The sequence below is a fragment of the Crocuta crocuta genome, unplaced genomic scaffold (genome assembly GCF_008692635.1).
Source record: "Crocuta crocuta isolate KB4526 unplaced genomic scaffold, BGI_CrCroc_1.0 scaffold541, whole genome shotgun sequence".
NCBI lineage: Eukaryota > Metazoa > Chordata > Mammalia > Carnivora > Hyaenidae > Crocuta > Crocuta crocuta.
This window is the reverse complement of record NW_027531901.1, coordinates 966,457-976,456: the sequence shown is the minus strand read 5'-3', so window position 1 is coordinate 976,456 and position 10,000 is coordinate 966,457. Positions and strand designations below refer to the sequence as shown.

Here is a 10,000-nt window from a genome sequence, read left to right as displayed (position 1 = left end):
GGAAGGGGGAGGGGGGGGGAAGCCTACATTTAAGGACAAAATTATTTTCCTTCAACAAAAAGTCGTTTCCATTCCTCCTAATTCCTCTTAGCAAAAACCTACCTCCTATTTTCTTGGCGCGCAGAGGTTGTGGAGGCNAGACAGGCCCATCGGGTGACCCACCTCCAAATACCCATAAGCCCTAGCTGACCAATGGCTCAGGCACCAAGAAAGGAAAAGTCCACACGCCCCCATCCTCTTCGCCTGCCCCCCAACACCGCAGCCCCCCAACACCGCCTCAGGCTCTCCCCTTCGCAGTCCCGCCGGCCCTTCCTTAGGGTAGTCGAGAACCTTGTATCTCCTTTGTTCTGCCTCTGGTGAGTTCTCTCACCACCTGGCTGGCTCCGCAGAGATGTCTCCCTTATTACTTCTAGTAGCTGTAAGCAGTTGTGAGTGGTCTGTTACTGGCAGATTTATAAGTGATTTTTGTAATTTCTAGAAACATTTGCTTTCTCATAGTAAATTTTTCAGTATGACACAAAGCACGTTTACTAAGAAGTCCAAGTCTTTAGTTCTCTGTAAAAAGGAACCAAGAGTGGATGAGCCTATTTTTTAGTAATGTTTCAGGGTTTTCTTATTTGGACATAATCTGGGCATTCCACGGGTGTGACTTAACTCATCATTTACCTTAGCAAAACTTTAAAGTTTTGAGAAAGCAAAGTGTTTTGGAAACTATTTGCTGAAAAGCTCACTTAGAAACTCTTATCTCTTTTATCTCTTATTCCATCTATTTAAATACTTTGTTCTTAACAATTATGTTTTCCTACAAGAACCTCATCGGACAGTAGACAAAATCAGTCGTCATCGTAAGTGATTTTTCTGGCTGACAAAGTTTGTGAGACATAACATGAACTTAAATTTCTCATTAGCAAACCCAGGTAGAACAGAAGTATTACATGTAATACTGATAACTGTCGAGACAGCCTGTTTTAATTACACCAACAACCTTAAACTAGCTTTTATTTACTCATGGTGAATCGTAGACCACACTGATGAGGTTTTGGGGGGATGGTGGGCGGTCTGGAGCCAACGGCCAAGGAACAATTCCTGAAGCCCGCTGGTGCAAGAAGGTGATTTTATTAAAGCACAGGGACAGGGCCCGTGGGCAGGAAGAGCTGCCCGCGGAATGTGAAGAGTGGCTGGTTTTATACTACGGAGCCGAGGGCAGTAAAGGCAGAAAAGAGGCCTCCAGAAGGACTTTCATATGCTAAGGAGGCCTCGTAAGATGCCAGGGGCCTTGCTGTTGTCAAACTCAGATGGTCTGCCCTCTAGTCAGGCATCACCGCGGGGCGGTAGGGCGTCCAGGGAAAAGTTATGCTCTGCATTTGCCTCAAGTATTTGTCACCGGGCTGCAGGGTATAAAGAAGCTTAATTTTACCCGCCATTTCCTTCTTGCCGCTGCTCCCACATGGCCACGAAGGGGAAGCCGGCATCAGGAGCTCCAGGAAACAGAGCCTACAGTTTCTGGGGATTAAGCTACTGATAAGACAGCCTTTGTCTTGTAACTTAATAAAACACTTCTAAACTGATGGAGACTCAAGTCTTGCTTGACTGCGACCTCTATCAGTTAACCATTTGTTTTCTTACCTTTCCTTTGTTCTTAGGCAGCCCACGTGGAGGGGGCGGCTAGTAGGGGAGGGTTGTGCTAGCCTGTGCTTGGCCCTCAGCTCGCATTATGCTCCCTCTTCAGCAGAACCTGAAAAACATTTGGGTTATGTTTTTAAGTTCCAAATTTTAGAAATCCTTCATTTATATAAGTGCTTAGTTTTCTTCAATTCAATTAAATAGAGCTTTTTTTTTTTTTTACAAATTAATTATAGCAATACCATCCAGAGACAGAAAACGACATCTGCATAAACATATAGACAGACACAAATGGAGGTCTTAAGACTCGTATAATAACGCAAAACTCACCAGCTTTTAAAAGAAGAGTTGGAAAAAATTACCTGCTCAGGTTGTCAAAGTTCTTAAAGTTAATATTTGTGCAAGAGACACTTAAGATTTGCATTTGTCCTTGACAAGTAATCTTTTGGAAGCTGTGGACTTGTGGAGCAAGGGATTACTCTGCATTTTAAGAAAGCCTCTTCCCTGTTTAAATTTTTTCTTCTGTTAAGAATGACCTTAGTGAAGTGTGCATTTCAAGAACATGGCCTAGTAAGAAGAGGATATGAGTTCCTGGAGAAGACAGGGTAGAAATCTTACATCTCAAAATGGAAAGAATACAAATGCCTCCAAGGACTTGTGTTCCTGAAGACCAGAATTTTACAATACTTACAAGCCTTTGGGATGAATGGGTGAGGTTAACTGTTAAAAAGGGGTAAGTGAACCTTGAATTATTTCTACAGCTGCTTTTCTGTCTTGTAAGGATTTGTAGGTAAACACAGTTGCTTCTTTTTATTTCTATTAAAAACTTTTTTAAAATGTTTATTTATTTTTGAGAGACAGTGAGGAAGGGGCAGAGCGAGAGGGAGACAGAATGTGAAGCAGCTCCAGGCTCTGAGCTGTCAGCACAGAGCCTGACCCAGAGCTCGGACCTATGAACTGTGAGATCATGACCTGAGCTGAAGTCGGACGCTTAACCACCTGAGCCACCAGGTGCCCATTTTGTTGTTGTTGTTTTACAAATTGAAGGTTTGTGGCAAACTATCAGCACCGTTTTTCCAACAGCATTTGTTCATGTCTCTGTGTCTATATTTTAAAATCAAAGTTATGTAGGCACTTTTTAAAAAAGACACAGTGCTATTGCACAGTTAATAGACTACAGTGTAGTGTAAACATAATTTTTTATGAGAGAGAGTGTGCATGAGTGGGGGTTGGGGGAGGGGGGCAGAGGAAGAGAGAAAATCTTAAGCAGGCCCATGCTCAGCATGGAGCCTGATGTGGGGTGGGGCTCAATCCCATGACCCTGGGATCATGACCTGAGCCGAAATCAAGAGTTGGACACTCAACCGACTGGGACACCCAGGCGCCCCAAACATAACTTTTATGTGCACTGGGAAACTAAAAATTTCATTTGACTCACTGTATTGTGATATTCACTTTATTGCAGTAGTCTAGAACCAAGCCTGCACATCCCCAAAGAAGGCCTGTGGAAAGGAGCTCAGAAGAGCTGTGCAAAATAGAAAGCTTTTACAGGCAGAAGGCGGCAGAAAAAAGGAAATTTCCAGCAAAGAGTGGATCGGTTCAGACAAGATCACCTTTCTTTGGGAGACAGTGGGGGTCTATCAGGCAGATTACCTCACTAGTGCTGATGAAGCGTTTCCAGATTGACTGGTTAAGGGTCACAGTCCTCGGAGAGGCTGAAACTCCAGCTAGGTATTACCTTTGTTTACTGACAAAGGGCTTAGCAGAAGTGACTCCATTTTGAGCCTGTTATTTGTTACCACCCCACTGCCCCTCTGGGCCTCAATTTCTTCACCTGTGTTAGGGGAAAGCTTGACCTAGAGGGTCTCTAAAGATTCTTGTATTTCTTGATGTGTGATGCTAAATTAGAGAAGTGCTGAGGAGATCCCGACAGACGAGTGACATAGAGCCAAGACCTCCCATAGTAGGAACCGATTCCCCAATCTTGGTGTTAAGGTGCGGGATGCCACTGACGCCACTCTACGTTTATATTCCTCAAATTTCAAGTTTCGGGTTAACTTCTTTCTCATTGTAGCCCTGCCCTCAAACCCAATCTGAGAGCCAAAGTTTCCCCATGATGCTTCAGGGCCCACAACCAGCTCTCTTCTCAGAGGAAGCTCTCCCGGCACCACCGTCACCCCAGCGAACTCTCCCGGCCCGTGTCTCACTGAGGTGGGGGCATGGGCCCAACACCAGCATCCATCGTTAGCCTTGGACTTCCCAGTGCAGTCTGGTCACCCGTACCACCTTACGGGAGACGACAGGATAGGACCGGGTTCGCCTCTGGCCCTCTGGCGAGAACCCACCAGGCTGTCCCCTCCTCTTCCTCTTCTCCCGACACCTGCCATCACTCAAGTGCACACCTAAGACCAAAGAGGGCGTAACAAGAGTTTGTGTTCAAGTCACCAGAGCACTTTAAATAGAATGAACACTCTCCTTACAGGACGTATTCAGGACAATCACTGGCAATCATCTGTCCATGGCATACAGTGTGGTAAGTTTCTTGAAGGCAGGGAGATGGGTGGGAATGGGAGGTGGTCCTCAAAAATTCCCTATAGGAGCGCACTAGATGGTATCTCAGATCTCTCCCGAATTTGAGAATGATGCTCTTAAATAAAAGCTGGGGGTGGGACTTCCAGTGTCTGCTCCTGTTCTAAACCAGTAAACAGCCGAACAAACTGTAAAATCAACAGCTCTTCTGAGGTTCACCAGGGCATTAAGGTCACAGGGCAGAATGCTGTCCCTAAAATTGGGGAGACAGGTAAACACAGAGATTTATAACTTACTGGCAGAGAAATTCACAGAGACTTCTATAGGAACCAGTGTCAGACAAGGGAAACCTGAGCTGTAATGGACACATTGCTGGTGGCTCACTGTGGACGAGTCTGAGAGTTAAAACTCCCAAAGGGAAGCCTCCCCACGCCTTTGGGTTACCACCAGGGGCTCCACCAGGTTCCACCAGGTTCCTAGGAAAGTCCCCCAGGAGAGGAAGAACAACCATTTTGAAACGTGAGAACATATTCTGTGCTTTTTAACAAGGGCCCGTCCTCAGGAGACACTGCTATACCAAGGTCTAAAGTGTTGGGTTCTTCTCAGACCCTAACTAATCCAGGGATTACACAATTCCAGTGCCACTAGCCTTCCACCTAGTGGAGGGGAAACACCCGATTCCAGCCACCTCTAGACAACCTGTCCCACTTAAGGGAGCGGGGGAGAATGGGGAGCACTGTGTAGCTCACAGCTCAGGCACAGGCTCATTAAACGCTGAGACCTAATCACAGGACTATAGGATGCTTCTCCTTTCTCCACAGTTTATCGCCACATCATGAAATGCCTCTGTACTGGAATTTTCTTTACCAAGTACATCATCTTTGGCTTTAAATTTATATATTATAATATATAATATAATAATATATATATAAGACATACTAAAAGGCAAAAACACAGTTTGAGGAGAGCGAGCTAGCTGGCATCAGAACCATACTCAGATAAGGCAGGGATATTGGAATGAAGAGACTGGAAATTTTTGAAAATATATAAACATAAACATGTTAAGGATTCTAATGAAAAAGTAGATAACATGCAACAGCCGATGGGTACAGTAAGGAGAGAAACGAAAATTCTATCAAAGAAAAATATGAGCAATCAAAAACTGTGCAATAGAAATGAAGAATTCCTCCAATGGGCTCAGTAGTAGACTGAACAAAGCTGATGAAAGAATCTTTAAGCTTGAGAATATGTCAACAGGCATTTCCAAAACTCAAAAACAAAAGAGAAAAAAGATGGGGAGGTGGGGACCGGTGCCCAGGAATTGTGGAATAAGCACAAAGGGTGTAACACGGGCTTACTGGGAACACCAGCAGGGAGAAGAAAGAAAATAAATATTGAAAACAATAATGACAGAACTTTCCCAAATTAGTGTCAGACACCAAACTACAGATTCAGAAAGGCCAGAGAACACCAAGCAGGATAAATGCCAAAATGACACGTAGGTGTTTCATATTCAAACAGCAGAAAATCAAAGATAAAGAAAAAATCTTGAAAGAAGAAGGGAGGGAGGAAAATCCCACCTTACCTTTATAGGAGCAAATATAAGAATTACATTGATTTCTGGGGCACCCGGGTGGCTTAGTTGGTTGGGCGTCCGACTTTCGCTTAGGTCATGATCTCGCGGTTCGTGGGTTCGAGCCCCGCGTCGGGCTCTGTGCTGACTGCCAGCTCAGAGCCTGGAGCCTGTTTCGGAGTCTGTGTCTCCCTCTCTCTCTGACCCTCCCCTGCTCACGCTGTCTCTCCCTCTCTCCTAGAAAAAAAAAAAAAAAAAGAATTACATTGATTTCTCAGAAACCATGCAATCAAGAAGAGGGTGGAATGAAGTATTTGAAGTGTTGGGGGTTAAGTGTCTAACTATAATTAAAGAACAATTTAAATCTTAATAATGGTCTAAATACATCAAGTAAAAGACAGAGATTGTCAGAGTGTAACAAAAAACAAGACCCAACTATGTGTTATCTACAAGAAAACTACTTTAAATACAAAGATACATATAGATTAAAAGTAAATGAATGGTTGCGCTCCTGGGTGGCTCAGGTAGTTAAGCGTCCAACTCTTGGTTTTGGCTCAGGTCATGATCTCCTGGTCCTGAGACAGAGCTGCACTGGGCTCTGTGCTGGGCATGGAGCCTGCTTAAGATTTGCTCTATCCCTTTCCCTCTGCCCCTTCCCTGCTGCGNTGAATCATGCTAGTATTAATCCCCCCGAGAAGTCAGGTAACTATGAATTTCAGAAAGCAGATTTCAGAGCAAGGAAAGCATTACCTAATGATAAATACTCCAACGGGACAATTTAAGAACTGAAGCATAATTCACATACAGCGTTATATTAGTTTCAGGTGTACAACAACAATACGGTGATTCAACAACTCTGTACGTTAGTCAGTGCTCATCGAGGTGAATGTACTCTTAATCCCCTTCACATATTTCACTCCTTTTTTCTCCATCTGCCTCGCCTCTGGCAGCCACCAGTTTTTTCTCTGTAGTTAAGAGTGGGGTTTTTTTGGCTTTTTTTCTTCTTCATTTGTTTTGTGTCTTAAATTTCACATATGAGTAAAATCATATGGTATTGGTCTTTCTCTGACTTATTTCACTCAGCATTATACCCTATGGGCCCATCCATGTTGCTGCAAATGGCAAGATTGCATGTTTTTTTATGGCTGGGTAACAGTCCATTGTGTGTATATATGTGTATGTGTATGTGTGTGTGTGTGTGTGTGTGTGTGTATATATATTTCACATCGTCTTTATCCTTTCATCTATGTGGACATTTGGGTTGCTTCCACACATTGGCTAGAAATAATGCAGTAATCATAGGGGTGCATGTATCTTTTCAAATTAATCTTTTCATTTTATTTGGATAAATACCCAGTTAGTAGAGTTATTGTGTCATATGGTAATTCTACCCTTGTATTGTTTTCCACAGTGGCTTCATCAATTTTCATGCCCAGAGACAGTGCATTAGGGTTCCTTCTTCTCCACATCCTGTTCAACACTTACTATTTCTTGTCACTTTGACTTTAGCCATTCTGACAGGGGTAAAGTGATAGCTCATGATCACCCATGATGAGTGATGTTGAGCATCTTTTCAAGCGTCTGTTGGCCATCTGTAGGTCTTCTTTGGAAAAGTGTCTATTCAGGTCTTCTGCCCATTTTTAAATAAGATTGTTTTTTCAGTGTTGAGTTGTATATGTTCTTTATTTATTTTGGGTATTAATCCCTCATCAAATACATCACTTGCAAATATCTTCTCCCATTCAGTAGGTTGTCTTTTTGTTTTGCTTTATGGTTTCCCTCACTGTAGAAAAGCTTTTTCTTTTTGGTAAGTTTATTTATTTTGCAAGAGAGAGAGCGAGCAAGCAGGGGAGGGGTAGGGAGAGAAGAGAGAGAGAGAATCCCAAGCAGGCTCCATGCTGTCAGCACACAGCCTGATGCGGGGCTCGAACCCACAAACTGTGAGATCCTGACCTGAGCTGAAACCAAGAGCCAGACGCTTAACGAACTGAGCCACCATGCCGCCCCTAGAAAAGCTTTTTATTATAGTTCCAATAGTTTAATCTTGCTTTTGTTTTCCTTGCTTGAGGAAGAAGATCTAGAAAAATGTTTGCATGGCTGATGTGAAATTACTGCTTATGTTTTCTTCTAGAAGTTTTATGATTTCAGGTCTCACATTTAGGTCTCTAAGCCATTTGGAGTTCACTTTTCTGTGTGGTGTAAGCAGTGGTCTGGTTTCATTCTTCTGCATGTAGCTGGCCAGTTCTCCCAGCACCACGTCAAAGAGACTGTCTTTTCCCCATTGTATATTCCTGTCTCCTTTGTCAGATTGATTGATTGTATAGTGTGAGTTTACATCTGGGCTTCTCTATTCTATTCCATTGATCTAAGTGTTTTTCTGCCAGAATTACACTGTTTTGATTAGTACAGCTTTGTAGTACATCTTGAAATCTGGAATTGTAATACTTCCAGCTTTGTTCTTCTTTTTCAAGATCTGGCTATGTGCTTTGGCTATTTGGGGGTCTTTTGTGATTCCACACAAGTTTTAGGATTATTTTTTCTAGTTATGTGAAAACTGTTGGTGTTTTGATAGGGATTACATTAAATCTGCAGACTGTTTTGAGTGTTATGGACATTTTAACAATATTGTCTCTTCCAATCCATGAGCATGGGATATCTTTCCATTTGTTTGTGTCTTCCTCAGTTTCTTTCATCAGTGTTTTATAGTTTTCAGGTTGTAAGTCTTTCATCTCCTTAAATTTATTTCTAGGTATTTTATTATTTTGGGTATAATTGTAAATAGGATTGTTTTCTTAATTGCTTTTTCTGCTACTTCATTATTAGTGTATAGAAATACAACAGGTTTCTGTTTATTAATTTTGTATCCTGTGATTTTACTAAGTTCATTTGTCAGTTCAAATAGTTTTTTGATGGAATCTTCAGGGTCTTTGATTTATAGTATCATGTCAACTGCACACAGTGACGGTTTTACTTCTTTACCAATTTAGATGCCTTCTATTTCTTTTTCATGTCTGACTGCTAGAGCTGGGGCTTCCAGTGGTGTGCTGAATAGAAGTGCTAACAGTGGACATCCTTTTCTTATTCCTGATCTCAGAGGAAAAGCTCAGTATTTCACCACTGAGAATGATATTAACTGTAGGCTTTTTCATATATGGCCTTAAGTATGTTGCACTGTTTCCTCTAAACCTACCGTGTTAAGAGATTTTATCATGAATGAATGCTATTGTTTATCAGATGCTTTTCCTATGTCTGAGATGGTCATATAGTTTTTATTCGTTCTCTTGGTTTTTTTTTGTTTTTTTTTGTTTTTTAATTTTTATTTATTTCTAGGAGAGAGAGACAGCGTGAGCAGGGGAGGGTCAGAGAGAGAGGGAGTCACAGACTGAAACAGACTCCAGGCTCCGAGCTGGCAGTCAGCACAGAGCCCGACGCGGGGCTCGAACCCACGAACCGCGAGATCATGACCTAAGCGAAAGTCGGACGCTTAACCGACTAAGCCACCCAGGCGCCCCTATTCGTTCTCTTGTTAATCTGATATATCACATTGATTGATTTGCAAATACTGAATCATGCTTGCATCCCTGGAATAAATCCCACTTGATCCTGGTGAATAATTTTTTTTAATGTATTGTTGGATTCCATTTGCTAACATTTTGTTGAGGATTTTTGGATCTCTGTTCACCAGAGATACTGGCTGGTTGTTTTCATTGTTTGTAGTGTCGTTACCTGGTGTTGATATCAGGGTAATGTTGGCCTCGTAGAATGAATTTGGAAGCCTTCCTTCCTCTTCTTTTTGGAATAGTTTCAGATAGCTTTGCACAGTGGCAGTATCGTAGCCAATGAGGTTTATCCGAGGCGCGATTATTGCTAATTGGAATAGTTTCAGATAGTAACTCTTACATGTATGGTGGAATTCACCCATGAAGCCAGATCTCTGGTCCTGGACTTTTGTTTGCTGGTAGTTTTACTGATTCAATTTCATGGCAAATAACCATCAGTCTATACAAGTTTTCTATTTCTTCCTGGTTCAGCTTTGGAAGGTTTTATGTTTCTAGGAATTTATCTATTTCTTTTAGTTTGTCTAATTTGTTGGCATGTATGTTTTTAGAACATTCTCTTCTAATCCTTTGTGTTTTTGTGGTGGTTCATCTCCTTCATTTCTGATTTTATTTATTTGAGTCCAAGAGGACAGTTNGGGAGGGTCAGAGAGAGAGGGAGTCACAGACTGAAACAGGCTCCAGGCTCTGAGCTGGCAGTCAGCACAGAGCCCGACGC

At 42.3% G+C, this 10,000-nt stretch overlaps 1 pseudogene; it reads left to right on the top strand.

Annotated features, from left to right (window-relative positions):
* The first annotated feature begins 9,535 nt into the window (after positions 1–9,535).
* LOC144239846 (U4 spliceosomal RNA) lies at positions 9,536–9,663 on the top strand (annotated as a pseudogene).
* The last annotated feature ends 337 nt before the right edge of the window (positions 9,664–10,000 follow it).